The sequence below is a fragment of the Microcebus murinus genome, chromosome 11 (assembly GCF_040939455.1).
Source record: "Microcebus murinus isolate Inina chromosome 11, M.murinus_Inina_mat1.0, whole genome shotgun sequence".
Classification (NCBI taxonomy): domain Eukaryota; kingdom Metazoa; phylum Chordata; class Mammalia; order Primates; family Cheirogaleidae; genus Microcebus; species Microcebus murinus.
The window spans coordinates 90,875,199-90,897,368 of NC_134114.1; positions in this window are offsets into that span (position 1 = coordinate 90,875,199).

Genomic DNA, 22,170 nt, shown 5'->3' on the forward strand with positions numbered 1-22,170 from the left:
ATGGGAGTCTTTTCAAATTGCATTTGATTTGTGAATCTCAATGGATGAGCTGCTGCTGCATCTTGATTTTTCACCTGTGTGTCCCTATAAAATATTCATCTTCAAGCTGGCAAAATGTGGACAAAATAAATGTTGCTACCCTTGGAGAGCAACCCAGTTTTTGTTGCTACTAAGAAGGAAGCATTGGTTTGTTCTCAGGTGACTATTTCTTGAAAAATATGTGTTTAGATTTCAAAACAATCACTAAAAACATGACAAATCAGACAAATAAACTTAAACATAGGTACCCTGGCACAAAATATTGTTGCTTAGATATCAGTCACAGACAGAGCTCTTCCAAGACTGTAAAAGACCCTTGGCATTCATAGTCAATGGCTCAGAAATGACCAGTTGGTGGGAAAATTTAGATTGCATTTTAAAAAAGAAGAGGGATAAGGTTTGATGCACTCTAGCTTTTAAAATCTACAATATAGTCATATTAGAAACAGCAACAAACCCCATCACATTTGTCCCATAAAAATCATTTATTCATTGACATCCCTTTGCATATTCTATCTATTAATTCTTGCAACTAAGAATCTCTGTTCAATGCTAATAGACTATCAACCTTGCTCTCAGTGTTAACACTCTCCAGCTTTCATTCAGAAGTGGGTACATGTGATGCCTTCTTGGGACAATTCTGAAGTGCTCCTCCCATGTGCCTCATGTTGTTGCTGCAGAATTAGTTTTTTTTTTCATAAGTGCATATACATTCTTGCTCCCTTTTCCTTACTATCTCATTTGTATCTGAATGTAGAAATGTTTTTAAGTGAGGGTCTTACTTCTATGTAAAAGAAAATGGGAAACTGCTTATGCTAACACTTTTCAAAGAATATACAAAAAGAAATATTTCAGTTATCGACATGCTATATAATTGCTTTTTAGAAATTTTTTTCTTGGGACAGTTTGTTCTGTTTGTTGGGTGGGAGTAGCTCTAGCTAACTTTTCTCTGACTCAGCCTTTCTCATGTCGTAAATAATGAAAGGGCCTTATTTTCAGTTGCTTATTTTAATTTTTTAAATTAATTACATTTCAAAATATTAAAGGTATACAAGTATTTTTGTTACGTGGATGAATTGTATAATGCTGAAGTCAAGGCTTTTAGTGAGCCCATCACCTGAGTAGTGGACATTGTACCCGATAAGTTGTACCCTTACCCCCTCCCACCCTCTCCCCTTCTTAGTTTCTGATATCCTTTACGGCACTATGTGACTGTGTGTAACCATCGTTTAGCTCCCACTTATTACTGAGAACATGTGGTGCTGGGTAGCCAACTTAATGGACTTGAATCACTCCCTCTAGCTGGTGTTTTATTTTTATTTTATTTTAAGAAAATCTAAAGGGCAGCCAAGGACCACCAGAGGAATAGGGCTGTATCTACCCCATAGATTGTTGTCTGTCTTCAGTGGGGCCTCATGGACTCCCTACAGCCCTTCCGAGGTTTCCCTACAGAGGAGCATGAACCATGACAGAGACTGAGCCCCTCTCACAGGAGTTCCAGTCGAAGAATCATGAGGTTCATAAATTTGGAAAAGAGGCTTTGTTTCTCGTAAAGGGTTGCAGCCTGCAGGCTGACCATTCCTACGGACTGGGAAGTGTAGCCTCTGGCCAGAAACAGGTCCTTTGAGGGAGTGGTAAAGGCAGCAGGAATTTATGCTGAGTGGGGTGAGGTAGTTAAGTATAAATATTCAACAGGTTATATGAGGAGCTATGAATATTCACAAAGGTGTGGTGCACACATGTGTGGTAGGCTAACATGTATGCAACATGTGTCCCATGTTCATTTTGGCTGGAGACCTAGCACTTCAATGCGTTACATTTAGGCCCTGTATATCAAAAGTGAAGCAGAGGACATGAAGGTCCTCTGTGCACAGCCTCCGTAGACTGGCCAGAACTGCTCCGTGGTTGGTGGTCAGGAAGGAATGCTGGTCAGCTGTTGTGTAGAAACCACAAAAAGTGAGAGACAGTCCTGAGGTTGGTGGAAATCAGTGGTGGAGAAAGTCTTTCCCAAGGGCTGGTTTCTGTTAAACCCTTAGGAAAGAAAACCTAATGGCAGTTAGCAAGGGAGGGGTTGGGAATTCAGTTTTAAGGTTTTTCTGGGGCCTCCTTAGCTAAGAGAGTGTCCATTCAGTTGGTTGGGAGAATCTGGGTTTTATTTATTTTATTTTTATTTTTATTTTTATTTTTTTTTTGAGACAGAGTCTCGCTTTGTTGCCCAGGCTAGAGTGAGTGCCGTGGCATCAGCCTAACTCACAGCAACCTCAAACTCCTGGCTCAAGCAATCCTCCTGCCTCAGCCTCCCAAGTAGCTGGGACTACAGGCATGCGCCACCATGCCCGGCTAATTTTTTGTATATATATTAGTTGGCCAATTAATTTCTTTCTATTTATAGTAGAGACGGGGTCTCGCTCTTGCTCAGGCTGGTTTCGAACTCCTGACCTCGAGCAATCCGCCCGCCTCGGCCTCCCAGAGAGCTAGGATTACAGGCGTGAGCCACCGAGCCCGGCCTGGGTTTTATTTTTATTTCTCAGGGACTTTTGTGTTTTCCTCATATTATGTCTTAATATCTGTGAGAAGTTTGCAAGTGAAGAGCTGTCTCATCTCCTTAGTGTTAACCCTCCACCTCCATCTTGGATTCTAACATCCCAAGGAAGTTTCCTTAGATATTTCCTCCTGAATTAGTGTCATCAGTTTTTATCGACCCAATTTTGCCTCCATTCTTTCAAAAATTCAGTCTTCTCATTTCTTAGTCAGAATCTTCTTGTGAACCTGTTACTCTCTCCATTGCTGTCATCATCTTTATCTATTTACTACTAAATTTCTTGAATGAATGGTTTCTACTAATTCCTCAATTAAATGTCTCCATTTCCTATCACTCACTTTTTTCTTGTTTGTAAATGTATTAATTTTTGTTGTTGAATGTCTCCAATGATTTTTCCAACTGCCAAATCCAGTGGCCCTGACCTCCCACTATTCTGATGCTGTATTTTGTGCTTTCTTGGAAATCTCAACAACTTATGCTCATTTTCCTCTTTGAAATATGACTCCTTCTTGTTGGCTTAGATTTTTCCTAATGCTCCTGAACTTTAATCATTCCGTTATGCTTCAGGAATTTGTTATATACTCACCCCTCAGAGAACTTACTGATAGACTTGATTTTGAGTGTTGTTTCTGTGCCGAGTTTAACTCCTTACTATTACTTCAGTCCCGCCCTCTACCCTGAGCACCAGGTCTAAGCATCTAGCACAGAAAAACATATGGTAAACAAGCCCTGAATATGAATTAGGTGAATATAAAGGGAAATACAGCATCCACTTTTATAAATATTTGTAAGAATGGCAATCTGTAGTGCCTAAGCTGAAAAGATTTTTACAAAGGAATTACATTATTAATATAAATTAAATACAGGGTCTCTGTCAACTGTGTCAGAGAAAAGGACAAAGGGTATTTTCCTTGTTCTAACATTTATGACTTTTCCTTTCATACTGTACTGACCTAAGTGACAACTGAAATGGAACACTTACTTTGATTAAAGTCAGACGTTTCTAAGAAACAATTATAAAGCCTTAAGTTCAACTTGAATTAGTTCCAAGGATGGGTAAGGATAACAGAGGGAAGGGTATTCCAATATTTTTATAAGTTATTCTTTAAACTTCCATCAAAAAATTAGATTTCAAAATAATTTTTTCTATAGTGTTAATTGTCTCTGAAGATTTCATGCTTACATTGTGTTAAAAGTGAAAAATCATGTAACTAATGACAAGAATGTATTTTACTTAAAAAAATACTAGAGTTTTAAAGTTTATGGTTTCTCCCTGAGCTCAGGCATTCTGTGGTTTCAGTATGTATCTAGGTGTAGACGCACTTTTGTTTATCCTGCTCATGTTTCTTTAGTCTGAGGATTCATGTGTTTTGAGGAATTGTTTCTGCATGAGCTTTATTATTCTTAATTGTGAGGCCATCTTTTGTGTGGCTTGTTTTTTTTCTGTAAAAACTCCTTATGGCCTGAAGTTTGGGAGCTTCCCTCCAGAATGGTCTCTCATTTGCTTCTGCTAAGCGCTCCAGGAATAGCACTAGTTTTACTTTGATTTTTCAGCGTGGAGTTTTGTGCACCTCTTGGGCATTTTACCCCTAAATGCACACGAGGTAAGGTACAGGGTTGGACTTTCACTTTCCCAATAGAGAATCTTGCTTTTTCTTTCCCAAAGAAAAGCTCACTATCTCCTTGCCTGCTTTTTAAGAGTTTTTCTAGTGCCCCCTTTAATGGAGGTGATAGTTCTTAGTGCATCCTGGCTTATAGCCGTGGTATAATTTGCAGAATTCCTGTTCATGTTCTCATCTCTTCATTCTGCCCCCAAGTGCATGTTAACACTTACCCCTTACTGACCATTGGGTTTAATCTTTATACCTCATCCTGGGAGTGGGGGATCTCCCTGAATATTTTGATAAAGGGACAGTCAGGGAGAACTACTACCAGGCAATGCAGGTTTATTATTTTGCTCTTTGAAACACTATGAATAAAATAATAGATCTCTTTTACCACACTGTACAGGTGATCAATCATTCTGTTGATCTAAACCAGTGTGGGACCCAAAGGTTGTATAAGAATTTTGTGCCTGGACAGTATGACATCAAAAACTTTGTACTTCCTTTCTCATTCCCAGGCTGAAGGAAGCATAGCCCTAGAAGAGAGTATTCTAAGGGTTCAAAATCTAACCTATATTAGTAGTTCTAGAAGCCAGAAACATACCAAAGGAGAACTCTGTGCCAGTTCTGTTGGTAGGAACAGAATCTGACTAGGAAAAACAAGAAACAATTAGGAAAAGTGTGCATCCCTTTAGGTGGTGTAATAAATTTAGGAATTTTGCTCATAATCAGCACTACGGTATTGTTGAAGTCATTGGCTCAGGAGCCAGATAGATTTGAATTTTCATCCTAAATTTCACAAACGCTATGACCTTAGGTAATTATTATAACTTCTCTGTGTAGCAGCAATTTATCTGTAAAATAGGGATAACAATAGACTTACCCAAAGGTAATGGTGAGAATTAAGCAAGTTAATACATGAGAAGTACTGAGAGTACCTGATACAAAGCAGGTATATGCTATTTTAGCCAATATTTTGATGACAATAAGGGAGTTGATGATGTTCTAAAAGCAGAAGTCATAAACCTAAAGGCATTCAAGTTTAAATGCTCTTAAAAGACAGTGGAGATAAACCAAACACTTCTGTGGACTTGTGTTAATCAATATTTATGACCTAACTAGTTTATGACTTCCATTAAGGATAGACATACAAAATTAATGGAGAGCCATTATAGAGGATGATTGTTTAATTAAAGCAAAATTAAACAAAAGCCAACAAATTTAGGAATAGTGGCACCCTTAAAATAGCATGCCAATCAATCTATAGATATTTAGGGAGTATTTAATATGTACTTAATATTTATTAAGGTTAATTATTCACATGAGTCAATGAAGCCAAAATGGCCAATTCAGTTGCTTACGTGAGTTACTTCAACTCGTTTTTAGGGCCCCAAGCTGGCCACAATCGTGACCTACTTGGAGAGTTTGTCCATGGCTCTTTCCGTGTGTTAAAGAAATACAATCAAAACAAAAACAAAATCTTTTCTCAATTCAGCAATACTTTCCATAAAGTTAGTAGAGGAACAAAAATACTTTTATTATAGAACAAGTGTTAAAGCAGAATGTGATCCACAACATAGGCAATTCACTAAAAGACTGCAAATACGGGAAGAAATCTCACTCTTTTCTAAAGCCAAACAAAGGCAACCTGTTATATATCTGTTTTCAAGCCAAACAATAACTAATTCCCAAGTAAGAGGACTTAACAGCACCAAATATCATAACTTTACCTGGTAATTGAGGTGACCATCTGTGTTGGCTAATTGGCTTTATCCAGAGGAAAAACAAACTTCTTATATCTTTGCGATAGAAAGTAGTTTTGTAACTGGAGCAAGGCATCCACAAAAGGTAGGTTCCTACCCTCCCACAGAAACTGGAAGATAGGGGTGCTATCTTTTGATGTTTACATTTAAAGAGATATCTCCAAGGTCCTTGAGAAAGACATTCCTGGATTATAAAGCTGACGAATGGCCTATCTAATTTTTAAAAGGACTTGTATATATTTCAAAGAGAGGAGAAAGTAATTGCAATTACAAATTTTCTAAATTAAATACTGGGAGAAAAAGGAGAGAACTAAGATCTCTTTTCTTATTTGAAATAGCAAGCATTAACCCTGCTATTTTCAATGTGTATTGTTTCTTACATGTAAACCTGACATACATCATCTGAACATGGTTAGTCCTCATTTCACAGATAATTACCTAATCAATAGTTGATGGTTAAAATTAAAGTTTTATATATTTTAAAGTTGGTTGGCAATGGTAGGGAAGATGCTTTATGTGATTGGATTTAAATTTTTTCTTGGATTGTTAAAATATGGTACTTCTTTAATGGTATAATGGTTTTCTCAGAAAAGAAATGAGAAAACTCCAGATAACCTTTCATATTCATTAACACTTTCTTTATAAGAAGCTTGGGGAGAAATTCTTGGCTATTTTAATTTAAAGAGGACCGCTCATTAATGCTTTCGGTACGCAGACCATTTACTGGGTTAAATCAGCCTGATGTTAAAAATGTTTAATTGTTAACTAAAACCATATTGGTGGTACTTTACCCTATTAGTATTTTACCCTATTACCCTATTTATTTATTTTTTTTTAGTCAGAGTCTCACTCTGTTGCCCTGGCTAAAGTGCCGTGGTGTCAGTCCAGCTCACAGCAACCTCAAACTCCTGGGCTCAAGTGATCCTTCTGCCTCAGCCTCTCAAGTATGTGGGACTACAGGCATGTGCCACCATGCCTGGCTAATTTTTTCTATATATATTTTTAATTGGCCAATTAATTTCTTTGTATTGATAGTAGAGATGGGGTCTCGCTCTTGCTCAGGCTGGTTTCGAACTCCTGACCTTGACTGATCTGCCCACCTCGGCCTCCCAGAGTGCTAGGATTACAGGCGTGAGCCACTGTGCCCGGCCAGGAGGTTTTATAAATTTCAAAATATTAGAGGGATATAAATGTTTTTGGTTACATGGGTTGCTTTTGTAGTGCTTGAGTCAAAGTTATAAATGTGCCGATCACCTAGATAGTGTACATTATACCGGTCAGGTTCATTTCACTCAGCCCCTGCTCTCCCCTCCCCCTTGCTTGATTTCCACTGATCTTTGCTTTCCTCTGTGCATGTGTGTGCTCATCAATTAGTTCCAATTTAATAATGAGTACATGTGGTGTTTGTTTTTCCATTCTTGAGATACTTTGCTTAGAATAATTATCTCCAGTTCCTCCCAAATTGTTGCAAAGGTATTAAGCTGTCCTTTTTATGGTTGAGTAGTACTCCATGGCATACATATACATTTTATTAATCCACTCATGTATTGACAGGCACTTGTTTGATTTTAGATCTTTGCAATTGTGAATTGTGCTGCAGTAAACATTTGAGTGCAGATGTCTTTTTTGATAAAATGACTTCTTTTCCTTTGAGTAGATACTTGTAGTAAGATTGCTGGATCAAATGGTAGGTCTACTTTTAGTTCTTTCAAAAACCTCCGTATTTTTTTCCATAGAGGCTGATAGGTAGTCTCATCAACAGTGTATAAGCATCCATTCTCCCTGCATCCATGCCAGCATCAATTGTTTTTGGACTTTTTGATAAAAGCCATTCTAACAGGGGTAAAGTGATCTCTCATTGTGGTTTTAATTTGCATTTCCCTGATGATTAGTGATGCTGAGCATTTTTTTCATATATTTATTGGCCATTGTCTATCTTCTTTTGAAAAGCTTCTGTTCATGTCTTTTGCCCATATTGTAACATATTGTAATAGAATTGTTTTTTTTTTTTTTCTTTTTTTTTTCTTGCTGATTTGCTTGAGTTCTTAGGAGATTCTGGTTATTAGCTCTTTATCAGATGCATAGCTTGTGAATATTTTCTTCAATTCTGTAGGTTGTCTATTTGCTTTGTTGATCATTTCCTTAGCTGTGCAGAAGCTTTTTAATTTAATGAAGTCCCATTTATTTATTTTTGTTCTTGCTTTGATTGCTGTTAGGGTCTTAGTCATAAATTCTTTATCAAGAAGAGTTTTTCCTACATTTTCTTCTAGAATTATTAAGGTTTCTTGCCTTACACTTAAGTCTTTTATTCATCTTGAATTACCTTTTGTGACTTGTAGAGATATGGATCCTGTTTCATTCTTCTGCCTGTGGCTATCCAATTTTCCCAGAACCATTTATTGAATAGGGCTTCTTTTCCCCAGTGTACATTGTTGTCTGCTTTGTCAAAGATCAGTTGGCTGTATGTGGATGGTTTTATATCTGGGTCTTCTGTTCTGTTCCATTGGTTTATTTCTCTATTTTTATGCTAATATCATGCTGTTTTGGTTACTATAGTTTTGCAGTATAGTTTGAAGTGTGGTAATGTTATGCCTTCAGATTTGCTATTTTTTGCTTAAGATTGCTTTGGCTATTCAGGCTCTTTTCTGGTTCAAAACAAAGTGTAGAATGATTATTTTTAGATCTCCGAAATGTCACATTAGTATTTTGATGGGGCTTGCACTGAATCTGTAAATAACTTTGGGTAGTGTGGACATTTTAACAATGTTGATTCTAACGATCCATGAGCATATTATGGGTTTCCCATTTGAGTCATCTGTGATTTCTTTCCTCAGAGTTTCATAGTTCTCTTTGTAGAGATTTTTCACCTCCTTGGGTAAGTATATTCCTAGGTATTTTATTTTCTTTGTAGCTGTAGAGAATGGTATTAAGTCTTTGATTTGACTCTAAGCTTGACTGTTATTGGTGTATAGGAATGCTACTGATTTGTGTACATTGATTTTGTACTCTGAGACTTTGTTGAATTTATTTATTAATTTCAGGAGTCTTTTGGTGAAGTCTTTGGGGTTTTCTAGATATAAGATCATATCATCAGCAAAAAGTGATAGTTTGACCTCCTTTTTCCTGATTTGGATACCATTAATTTCTTTCTCTTGCCTGATTGCTCTGGCTAGGACTTCCAGCACTATGTTGACAAGAAATAGTGACAGTGAGGACCCTTGTCTTGTTCTAGTTCTTAGAATGTTTTTAAATTTTCCTGATTCAATATGATGTTGATTGTAGGTTTGTCATTATGTAACTTTTAAAATCTTGATATATGTTCCTTCTATGCCTAGTTTTTTGAGGGCTTGTGTCATGAAAGGGTGCTGAATTTTGTGGAATGCTTTTTGTTTTGCATCTATTGAGATAATTGTATGGTTTTACTCCTGAGTTACCTATGGGGTGCTTAAGCAGATTTGATGACCCTGTGCTTCATAGTGTGCCTTGCTCTGATGGAGCAACCAGGCAAACAGTACTGGGAGGGCTGGTGAACAAGGCTCTCATGGCCCACTACATGTTTTTAAGAGGAAAGTTTGAGCTTCAGTTTCTGTGGAAGCCTCAGTGTGGTGTATGTATCAGCAGAGGGAAAGTAGCCACTCTTGAGAGCCCTGGCTCAATCGTCTTTCTTGGCAGCTGCAGGTAGGGGAGAGTCTGGGAAGGAAAAGAGTGTGAGTGGAGGAAAGCTAGCACTCTGGTCATCTCTGTCTCTCTCTCCAGGAGGCAGCCTCCTGGGATGTCCAGGCTCTGGAGTCACACATGGTTCCTGGGGTCTGGGTCTGAGTTGGGAAACATTTCTGTGGGAAGCAGTGAGATACAAACTGAGAGGCTGAAGCTCCCTGAGAAGGAAAAAGGCTCACAGTGGGTGGAGAAGCATTATGGAACCTGCCATCTTGGCTCAGGTCTGTGGCCATGGGAAGTGACCCCATGGGGGTTGGCAGCCTGATGCTTTGTCTTCAAGAAGCTCCCCATTCACTGGCAGCAGCTGCTTTGGGGTTTGCGAGGGTAGAAATACTCCCCAGTAGCTGGGCAGCCTGATGACTGCGAGAGATGTGAAGGTGGAAGAAACAAAGTCCCCCATCTCCCTTTTGGCTGAGAACCAAGCTGCTTGTGGGTTGCTCTCTGCCAATATCTTGTTCCCTCTTGTTCTGCTCCATAACTTCTTCCTGTGGACTCTCTGGTAGGTTCTGGAACTTCTTCCTTGGAATTACACTGATTTATGTTTTTTTCTTTTTCATCTAAAACTTTTCCTTTTTTCTGAGATGATCTGGCAGCTGATGTCTCTTTAGCCACCTTGTCTCTCCTCCAATTAGGAGTTTTCCAAATGTTCTCACCAACTGTAAGTTTTAGATCAACTAAATAATCTAGAAACAAGGAGAAAACGCGGAGGAATAAATCTTGTCGAGAACCCCTTTTATGTGCTTGATAGGAGCTTGGGGCTAAGGATGAGAAATGAAGGATTTCATTGTTGGTAGTTGTGGTGGTGGGAAGAGGGTGGTAGTGATGGGAGGATATTGGGGGCCTTAACACTTGACATCCTTTTTTGCCCTCATTTCTTATTTTCAGTTTTAGGAGATTATCTGCTTTTAGTTTCCACTAAGATGCAACGAGGTTGTTGACTTCAGTGACTGATTTACGGAATCCAAGTTCAAGTAAAGCTCCCTGATGACTCTCTTTTTTCAGTCTGACGTTTTATTATGTGAGTAGTAACCTTGGTTTCTATGCTGTTTTAATTCAGAGTCTTATCTCACAGAAACCTTCGCTGTGGACAAAGTGAAAACATTTGTTTGGAATAAACAGTTTTCTCTTCTGCTCCAGTTTTTTTTTTTATAGCTTTTATGATATTTTAAAGGCATTATTTTTTACAGACATCAGGCAGTTCAATTCAAAAGTGGCCTTAGCGAGTTGCAGATATGTTTTGCATCGTTGCTGAGCTTAGGGTAGTGCAGCCTCCTTGCTTAGCAGATATTCTTGCATCCTGAATAAGTTTGGTTAAAGAGTTGGGAACTCTGGATTTATTTTTTATACCTTAAAATATTTGATGATCTTTTGAAGTATGTCTTTCCAAAAAATGTAAAGATTAGTGAATGTGAAGTGTAAAACTGAAAACTTAAATTATAGTTTATTTAATCTGGTTTAGAAGCGTGTTGGAAAACATAATTATTTTTCTTTTGGCCAAGCGAGACTAAGAGAACAGGATCCGAATCTTTATTAGTGTTGAAGTTGGAATGGAGCATGCAGTTTGGATCCAAAGACAAAATATGACTCCTACTGCTTTGTCCCTCACTTCCAAGTTTATACCTTGTGACCTTGCTGTTTGAAAGGCTGGGTCTATTCCATGTGGAGGAACAAATGAGAGATTGGAGTAAAAATAGTTGACTCTGATTCTGTTTCTTCTGTGGAGGGGGTGGTGGGGCTGAGGGGAAGATTACTTGTAGGGGAAACTGAACTCATAATGCCAACCTTTTGGGATTTGCAGGGTTTCTGTGACATATTACCTTTCTCCTTGAAAAATATCTCATCAAATGTAGGTTGAATAAAAATTGTTTGGGATTTGAGTTAATAAGTTGACCTGTTCACTACTCTTTTCTTATTTCTCAGTCACCCTTGATAATTGCCCTTCGATAGCCATGATGTCAAAGGGACATCTCTGTTTCTTGCTGACCTCTGTGCAAGGGACAGCAAATCTATTTATGTATCTCATTCCTTACATACAGAATCTATCGAAGAGTGGTATAGTTTAAAGAGAAAATGGCACTAAATAAGTATCCTGGTTTTCATGGTGGACTGATGTGAAAAACAGTATTTATAATCCTTTGAGTATCCAGAAGTGGTCAAGCTGTGAAGCAAGGAAGTATAAATTAGTTTTTCAGCTCTACTACAGACATGGTGACTGGTGCTCCTTGGTACTGTTTTAGTCTTATGTTTTTTAAAAAAATGCCCATATCTAATTCTGGGTGATGCTGATGACTTTAGGACTGGGAATTGGTGCCATGGGGGAAGTATCCAGTCCAAGATGAACAGTTGGTTATGTGCAGATTCATTTTTCCCTTTGAAGAAAATAATAGTTCATTTTTCCATTTAGTAAGTGACATATAGATAGTTGTAGAAATAATGGATGAGTAAGCTAGCCACCTAACTAGTGCAAACTCAGGGGTTTGAAAACATTCCTCTTTCTGCCTAGAATACTTGGACAGCCTGAGGCTAATATCCAAAATTTTTTTCTAAGATTTTCCTCTTGAAACAATACAGATGCACTGTGGACAGGTAACTTACTAGGAGTATCACAAATTTACACATTGTTTTAAATGAATTATCAGGGAATGTCTTGAGAACTAAATTTTTTTTAAAACACGATATAAATATTGATGTATAAGGAAAATAATAACCACAAAATTGACCAGATACGTTTGTTTACTGCTCAGAGCACTGTATTTCTATATGCAAATCTATGTGTAGAGCCGAATTATTATTGGAAGATTGCTTGGTAAGTGTGAAATTAGATCAATAGAAGTTGGCTGGAGTTAGTGCTATCAAGTCACAACAACCTGATGCATCCACTTCTGTTGTAAGAACATACCTGCTAAAGAGCGTAGCTACTTAAGCCTGTGGGCCAGAGTGCTGAAAGATGTGAGGATACTGTGGTAGTCAATGTAATGATCCCCAAAGATGTCTGCACCCTAATCCCTAGAACCTGTGATTATGTTATATTACATGGCAAACATTGATACAATATACATTCTTAGATATGTATTTTTGCTTTTGTGTTATTTATTAATATTTTCTTCTTAATATCTGTCAGTACATTTTTATAGTTTGTTTTACATATAGGCCTTTTATGTTTATTCTTCTAATCATTTCTATGTACTATCGTGGATTTTTAGTGCTTTTGGATATGGTGTTATTTTTCACTATGTAAGTTTCTAATTTTTCTAGAATATAATAAAAATTGCTTTTTTGCATATTTTACCTTATTTTGGGCTCCCTCACTAAACTTTTACTAATTAGAATAAATGATCTGACTTTTCTAGACAGAAGATTGTGTCATATGCAAGTGAAACATACTGAAATTATTTGCATCTAATATTGATATTTCCTATTCCTTTTTCTAGTCTTATTATATTGTCTAGGCCTTCTAGGATAATTTGGAATATTAGTGATGATAGTGACCATTTTTGTCTTGTTTGTACCTTAGTCAGCCAAGAGATATGCCCTAACTTCTCTGATCCCAGTGTTGTAGAAATCTCAGCGCCGCCTCTGCCTGTTGCTCAATACCGATAAAACCAGCACAGTTCCAAGTCTCTCTTGGTATATTGGTGGAAGCTAGTCACAAGTATGCATGGGAAGACAGAGATGCTGGGAAATATACATTTTGGATTCAACCTAAAAAAGGGAGGAAGAGCTATTAAAATGGAGAATGTCCAAAGATCTTTGGGTAGCCACAGGTGATGGATTTCCATCAGACCCCGACTGCCAGTTTGTGTAGCTTTGTTTTGTCTTCTTTAATCATATAGAAATTTCAAACATTTCAAATATTCTGATATGTATTTGTTAATTTATTCACTCAGTACACACTTATTGAGAGTCTATTATGTGCCAATCACTATGCTTTTTAGTGGAGAAAAATGGTCATTGTAGAGTTTTGAGTCTAGTAGGGGAGACAGACATTAGTTATCACAGAAGTAAAGTTAGCACTACAGAGGTGATGGTGAGAAAATGGGGAGGGAGAGGTGTATGGAGAGCATAGACTGGAGATAATTGACCCACTTAGAAAGGTCATCTGAGAGTTTGCTAATAAAGTGGTGTTTGAATAGAGATTTGGAAGATGATTAGGTGTTGATTCAGTAAAAGGGGAGAAATGGAGAGGGAAGAGTGTTTCAGGCAGATCAGATAATACTTTCAGAGGCCTGGGGGTAGGAGGGCACTTGGCAATATGAGGATTTGAAAGAACACAGTGATGATTGATATTTAGAGAGTGACAGAAAATGTAGTTCTGAATGGTGCTGGAAAGATAGTTAGAGGCCAGACCATGAAAAGCCTCATGGCCAAGATAAGTATGTTGGTCTTTGAGAAGTCTGGGCCTCAGGCTTCCATGTGGGAAACAGTTTGGAAGATTCAAGGTCACTGTGGACGTACCAGCTGGGAGGTGACTGCAGTTGCTCAGGGAAACGATACCCAGTGCTCACTGCAGAGAAACGCTTGACAAACGTCGGTATGAAAGAAGTAACTAAATTCCAGAAGTAATACTGTATGTCTTATAAGCAATGATAAGGCAAAAACAAGGGTATTTGGAAGGCATTCTGTGAAATTTGATGAACAAATCCAATATAGAGAATAAAGAAACAATTTGGCACAGATTAACAAGGCATAGGCTCAAAAATATTTCTACTAACTGAAAATACCAGGTTGGTACAAAGAAAGCATCTAGACAACATAGAATTATTATGTTCAGTTCAGGTTATTCATTTTGATAATTTAATGTGTTCCTTGTCTGGCTAATGAGATTTACCAGTAATAACATGTAAACAGCTCAGTAGAAATCTATTAATTTAGATTATCAGGTTATGTAGAAGCTTCCTTAAGGAAATGCTCAGTGCCTCCCAAATATATTGTTAACTATGCTGGTAAATAAGGTCATTTGTATAAAGGAAATATTCTGCCAGGCCTTGAGTTTTTACTTGTTAATGGGATCTGAGGAGTCAGAGGGAGTTTAGTGGCATAATATGTACATTTTTTTTTATTATATCCCCATAGCTCAAAATGCTACAGATGTCAGTATCAATAAATAACCTTGAATCCAAAGCTATCATGAAAGCTACTAGCACATAAATGCAACATTATAAACACAGCACAGAAAATGTCCCACAAAAACTCCAAGCTCTCTTCTTTATTAGCCACATGAACAAATAAATACAACATAAACCAAGTGTGGTTGCCTAAATTATTTGTGTTTCTTCCTTGAAATGTCATCCAGGGAGATTTATGCTGAAGCCTAGAGGCAACTGGCAAGATGTAGGAAGTATTGTGGCTGAAAAAAATTACATTCTATAAACCTTTGTTCATTTTCTTTCTGTTTTTTTGGTGGTACGGGGGTATAGGTTAATCCTGCGGTCCCCAACCCCTGGGCCATGGACTGGTACTGGTCCATGGCCTGTTTGTTAGGAACCCGGCTGCACAGTAGGAGATGAGCGGTGGGCGAGTGAGCAAACCTTCGTCTGTGTTTACAGCCGCTCCCCATTACTTGCATCTCCCCATCAGCTCTGCCCCTAGTCTGATCCGTGGCAGCATAGATTCTCATGAGAGCGCGAACCCTACTGTAAACTGCACATGCGAGGGATCTAGGTTGTGCACTCCTTTTGAGAATCTAATACCTGATGATCTGAGGCAGAGCCGAGGCGGTGACGCTGGTGCTGGGAGCGGCTGCAAACACAGATTATCATTAGCAGAGACTGTCGACTAAACAATAAGTGTAATGCGCTTGGATCATCCCCAAACCTCCCCACCAACCCCCAGTCTGTGGAAAAATTGTCTTCCCTGCAGCTGGTCCTTGATGCCAAAAAAGATTGGGGACTGATGGTTTAATCCTTCATTCTCAAACTTTTCTTGTCAAAAGTAACATCATCCTTCATTTCAACTTCTCATTTTGTCCTTGTTTATCTTTTCTTTATATGACTCTTAAGTAATGTTTTCTCATTTCCTGTGGGTGGGCTAGATCCTCCTTGTCGGATAGAAGAAGTTGAAAACAACAAGTTGAAAGCAACAACCCCCCTTGATTGTCAGCAGCTCATGGTATAATGAGTTCCTTCAAGATAGTGATAAAGAGGAGAAGCAATATGGGTTTAGGAACATTTGATTTATCTGCATCGATCACAGCCATAGCTGTGAAAGAACATATATCTTCATTATTCAAGATTCCCTTAATTTATTGGGTTCTCTAATCCAGACTCTTTCCGCCCAAGGCTTCCAACAAAATTTAGTTAGACTTCATGTTTTGCCACTTATTTCTATTCACTTCATTTGTATAATGATATAATTAATGGGAAAGAGTGTCTATAAGAAGAAAAGTAGGGAATGGTGTCTGTTCGTTTAAGGTTTACTCATGTTCATTGATATCTGATTCTTCTGTTCTTCCAAATGCCTTGGAAAACACTCATCTCAGCCTCCTTTAGGTTGGGCAGGGCCATATGCTTAATTATGGCAAATGGGCTGTGAATGGAGGTGATTCAAATTGCTTTTGGGCCAAGGCATTGAATTGCCTAAGCAAGAGTCTCCAGCTCTCTTTTTCCCTGCCACATTGATCATGGAGATACAAGATCAGAGCAACTTGATTGCTAAGTCATCAGAGGGAAGACAGATCCTTGGAAGTTCACCTGTACTGACCCCAGACTTTGTGTGAGAAATAGACCTTTATTAAATTGCACCACTGAGATTGTGAGGAATTACTCACTCCTGCAGCATAACCTTGTCCATCCTAACCATTACACTGAAACTACCCTGGTTAATTAAACCCACAATTTCCTTGACTCTCCTAGTCCTAAGGTCACAGGAATAAAAACTCTCTACATAGAGCCAGTTTCACTATCCTGTTTGTGTTCCCAATGTCTTGCTGAATGGCACGTGCTTTCTAGAAATAAACACATTTTATTGCTGCCATATATAATAGATATAAACCAAAAAGTCAATAGTTACAATGTTTCTTCTACAAAATGTTATCAAATGCATGTTAAAGACTAATTTTACAGTCGTATCTATTTCTTCCTTCCATACAGTAGATTTATCTTTTAATTAAAATCACCTACTAATCACTAAACTTATAAACTCCTTTGGATACATAAGAAAATATTTTGTCAAATACAAAATATTTCTATGTCATAGTGATGGATTAGTTATATTATTTGTTTATTTTTGGTAATTCTTATAGTACCCTACAGATTTTAGCAGCAAATTATAGGAAAGATTTACATTCAACAGGTCAGAATTTCATAATAGATGTTGATTGGCTGATTGGTAGTCTTAAGTAGCTGGCAGCTATTATCATGACCCACTTCTGCTTCTCATCCTTCCCAGGTCAATTTGATTAGGCTCTCAGTAGGGATGGAAGCACAACAGTCTGCAGAGGCTCAGGGAAACTGCTCTTGGGTGATAATTATCATAACTGATATTTGCATAACTTTTGGCAAGTTTAAAGTATATATCCCACCTTATCTTTAGAATAAACATAGCAGATAAATTGGGATGGTTGTTATTTTTATTGATGTTGTTGCTAGTATTATTATTATTTATTATTATAGTGTCTTACTACAACTAACTGGTAGTTGTGAATTTGCAACATTCTTCAGGTTTTAAGGAGTTAAAACATGATGATTATCTTCCCATTTTTGATGCCTGGATATCAACTTCAGTTGAAGAGCAATCTGCAATGTAATCTTACACTGCACATCTCCAGGTTTCTTTCTTCCTTCTTAGTTTTTATGCATCCTGATGGGCGAAATTCAGTGTTAATCTTTCTCTCTTAGTGTCCTTTGTTGAGAAGTATTTTCACTGTGGGACATCTTCTCTCACTACTTTATAGGCAGCTTCTTTTTTTCTCAGTAGTGAACACATTGTGCTAAGGGATATGTCAAGTTTATTTTATCTTTGGATATTTGAAGTTCTAGTAAAAAGACCAACTACCCAGAGGCATCACCCTTTCTGGTAGTGTTCTGTGCTGTTAGCGTGGATAAATGAGGCCCATTTAAAACCACCCTCATTGGGTTTCTCATGAAAAGACTCTTCCAATATTAAAGGCTTTAAAAATTTATTTTAAAACTTTCTTTTTAAAGTCATTAAAGTTTTATTTTTATCAGAGAAACATATGTCTATGTTAAAAAATGAAAAAGACAGAATAGTTTATAATACGTAACGAAAATTTTGCCCTCACTCCATCCTATCCCCAGACCTACTCGCTAGGGCCAACCAACTATTTTAATAGTATCTGTTTTAATTATTCTAGTTATTACCTCTATAACTCTAAATACTATAATTGTGTCTTTATTTTTTGATTTATGATCATTAGAGAAGAGCTACTGACATTACCTAAATTCTTAAGGATGAGAATTTATCTTCCTTGTACAATTCTGCCTCTTTGCCTTTTTTCTTCTTTCCATTTCTTCTAATTTATAGTATTAAAAAATCTATTGGTTCCTCTTCTAACTTCCAATAATACCCATAGATGTCTATATTTTGCATCCACTTTCTTTTTTTTTTTATTTCACCATATTATGGGGGTACAAATGTTTAGGTTACGTATATAGCCCTGGCCCCACCTGAGTCAGAGCTTCAAGTGTGTCCATCCCCCAGATGGTGCACATTGCACCCATTAGGTGTGAATATACCCATCCCCTGCTTCCCCCTGTCATCTGCCCGACATCCGCTGAATGTTATTACTATATGTGTACTTAAGTGTTGATCAGTGAAAACCAATTTGATGGTGAGTGCATGTGGTGCTTGTTTTTCCATTCTTGGGATACTTCACGCAGTAGAAAGGACTCCAGTTCTATCCAGGATAATACAAGTGGTGCTAAATCACCATTGTTTTTTGTAACTCCATGGTATACATATACCACATTTTATTAATCCACTTGTGTATTGATGGGCACTTGGGTTGTTTCCACAACTTTGCAATTGTAAATTGTGCTGCTATAAATATTCAAGTGTAGATGTCTTTTATATAGAATGTCTTTTGTTCTTTTGGGTAGATTGCATCCACTTTCAACATTCTTCCTTGAATCTCTGCTCTGTAAGATGGATGTTTTAAAGCCACTAACTTTTTCTCTACACATTTTTCTTTCTATTGCTCAACTTCTGGCAGCTAAAACTCTACATTTTCCAAGTTGAAAACATTTACAATATCTTTGTAACCATAATTAATCTCATCCAATTACATAGGTTAATTGTTAAATCTGAAAACTGGCAAAGAGCTTTTACATCATTTTGACTACATAAATAAATATGAGTTTCCAGATCTTTCTCCTCTCCCATGCCACTTGGGCGAGAGCGTAGCATCTTTTCTTACACTTCTGCAATTTCTAAAAATCATATGCATTTTAGTTGGCTACATTTTGAGGTCATGACTCTTCTGAATAGTCTTTATTTCCCTAGTATTTTCTTGTTGCTTTTCTTTCTTCAAGATTTTCTCTTTGCCTTTGATTTCCTGCAGTTGTGAATATGACATGTTTAGGTGTAGATCTTTTTGATATTTGTCCTGCATGTTGTTCTCTGAGCTTCCTGGATCTGTGGTTTGGTGTCTATTATTTATTCAGAAAAATTCTCAGCAATTAATACTCAAATATTTATTCTGTTCTTGTTTCACTTTCTTTTTCTTCTGGAATTCCCATTATGAGTATTTAAACTTTTTGTAATAGTGCCACAGTTCTTAGATATTGGATTCCAACTTTTGTGTTCTTTTTTCTCTTTGCTTTTAAGTTTGGAAGTTTCTGCAGACACATGTTTAAGCACACTGATTCTTTCTTAGGCATTGTCCAGTTTACTGATGATCTCGTAGAGAGCATTCTTCCTTTCTGTTACAGCGTTTTTTATTTCTAGCATTTCCTTTTGATTCTTCTTAGTTTCCATTCCTCTGCTTACATTTACCATCTGTTCTTGCATGCTATCCACATTTTTCCATTACAGCCCTTACCATATTAATCATAGTTATTTTAAATTCCAAGTCTGATCATTTAAAAATCTCTGCCATATCTGTGTCTGGTTCTGACACTTGCTCTGTCTCCTCAAGCTGTGTTTTTTAAATTTTTAAAAAAGTTTTTCCTTTTATCATGCTTTGTAATTTTTTGAAAGCCAGATGATATATGATGTATTGGGTAAAAGAAACTGAGGTAGATAGGCCTTTTTGGCCTTTTTAGTGTGAGGCTTTATGTTTATCTGTCTAGAAGTTAGGCTGTGTTTACTGTTTGCTGTAGCTAGATATCAGAGGTTAAAATTTCCAGTGTCCTTGTTTTTGCCTCCTCTATTGCCTTTGGGTTTTCCTAGAGAATTTTAAAATAGGATATGAGGCTTGTAGTTATTTTATCTGTAATTCCCTGGCTTTATACAGGAACTCTATTGATATGGTGGTAAGATGTAAGGGTAAGGGAAGTTTCTACAATTCAGTGTTAGGCTTCCGTCTTTCAGGGAGTCCAAGTTGAGTATTTCCTTTTCTCCACATGAAAGGTTACCAGGGCTGGAGTTGGACATTTCCCTTCCTCCAGATTGGGAACACTTCTAAAACCCCAGTTGGCTCTTGTAAAATAGTTTCCCCTGAAGACAGGCCTTGTTAAGGAGAACAGGGAACTCTGGGCCATTTCAAAATGGTAACCTTTTCCTCCCTCTATCAGAAGAATAAAATAATTTCTTTCAGATTTTCACAGTGAGAAGGGTTCCTGGTAGGGTTCCTGGAAGTGAAACTTAAGAAAGTGTGGGGCCCTAGTTAAAAACTAGGGAGTTTTTAACTCTCTAGCTTGTCCACCCTGAGACTCCAATAATTTGTCAATTATAGTTTAAAGTGTTCCTACCAGTATTAGCTCCAGTTTGGCCTTCTGTTCCTGGGCTCGTGCTCCTATTAAGCTGTGATTCTCTGTCTCTGTTTCTCCAGGTTTTTTCTCTGACAGATTTTAAAAGAATTGTTGATTTTGTTTGTTCAGTTTTTATTTTTTTGAGACAGAATCGTCTCTGTTGCCTGGACTAGAGTGCTGTGGCATCAGCCTGCTCACAGCAACCTCAAACTCCTGGCCTTAAGCAATCCTTCTGCTTCAGCCTCCCAAGTAGCTGGGACTACAGCCATGAACCACCATGCCCGGCCCTGTTCAGCTTTTTGTTGTTGTTTGTTAGGAGGATGGGGGCGATGACTTCCAAGCTGTGTGTGTGTCCAACCAGAAACTGGAAATTACTTTCCTTTTTCTTTACAAAAGAATAAATGTCTTTGGCATATAATCGAATTTAGTCCTTCTCTAAGTTACACTAGCTGCTGTGTATGACTCCCCTCACTTCAGAAGATATCTTTCCTGTAGCCTGTCAGACTCCTGCTCTAATCTGGACCTACTGATTTCCCATATAGTCCCTCATATACTGGCCTTTGAGGGACCTCCTTTTGCTGCATTTCTGGGATAGATAAATCTGATTTCACTTCCTAATTATCTGCTAATTACTTTGTAATTTAGAATGTACTTATTTTTAATTAAATTATTCCTCTTAAGCATTTTTCCCTTCCACAATGAATTACACGCACACACAAATATATATGTGTGTATATATATATATATATAAATATTAGGTCATTAAATATGAAATGTCTGATTTTGAATCAAAAATTTAGTTTATTATATCTCTAACAAGAAGCAGTACAATTAATCAAAGTATGCGCCTAAACTATGGACATAGTTTTGACATCTTAACAGTAGCTTGCTTATGCCAGCAGCAAAGAAGCCTGTGTGTTTTCCAGAGCTTGTTGAGAACTAAATATTTTTTCTTGCAAGAGGTGGTCCAAACCTGGAAGAAGCAGTAGTCAGTTGGTACAAGGTCTGGTGAATACGGTGATGACAGAGAGTTTCCTAGTCTAGCCTCTGTAGTTTGAGCAGCATTGTTTGTGTGACACCTAGTTGAGCATTGTCTTGCAAGATGATTGGCCTGTCTCTATTGACCAATCTTGGCTGCTTCAGTACAAGTTTGTCCAGTTGGCTGCAGTAGACATCTGCTCTAATCTACTGACCAGGTTTCTGTAGTGGGTGATACCAGCGCTGGACCACCATATAGACACCATTAGCTTTTTTTGATGAATACTTGGTTTTGGAGTGTGTTTTGGCAATTCATCTTTATTCAACCATTGTCCCAAATGCTTGCGATTTTCAAAAAGAATCCATTTTTCATCACATATAACAATACGGTGTAGAAAGTGTTCACCTTTATGTTGTGACAGCAGAGAAAGGCAAGCTTCGAGACAGTTTCTCTTGTGACACTCAGTTTAGTTCATACAGTACCCATCTATCCAGCTTCTTTACCTTGCCGATTTGTTTCAAATGGTCCAATGTTGTAATAGTAACGTCAAACCTTGCTGCTACTTCACGCGTAGGTTGAGATGGATTCTCTTCCACTACAGCTTTCAGCTCATCATTATCCACCTTGATCTCAGGTTGCCTTCAAGGCTCATTTTCAA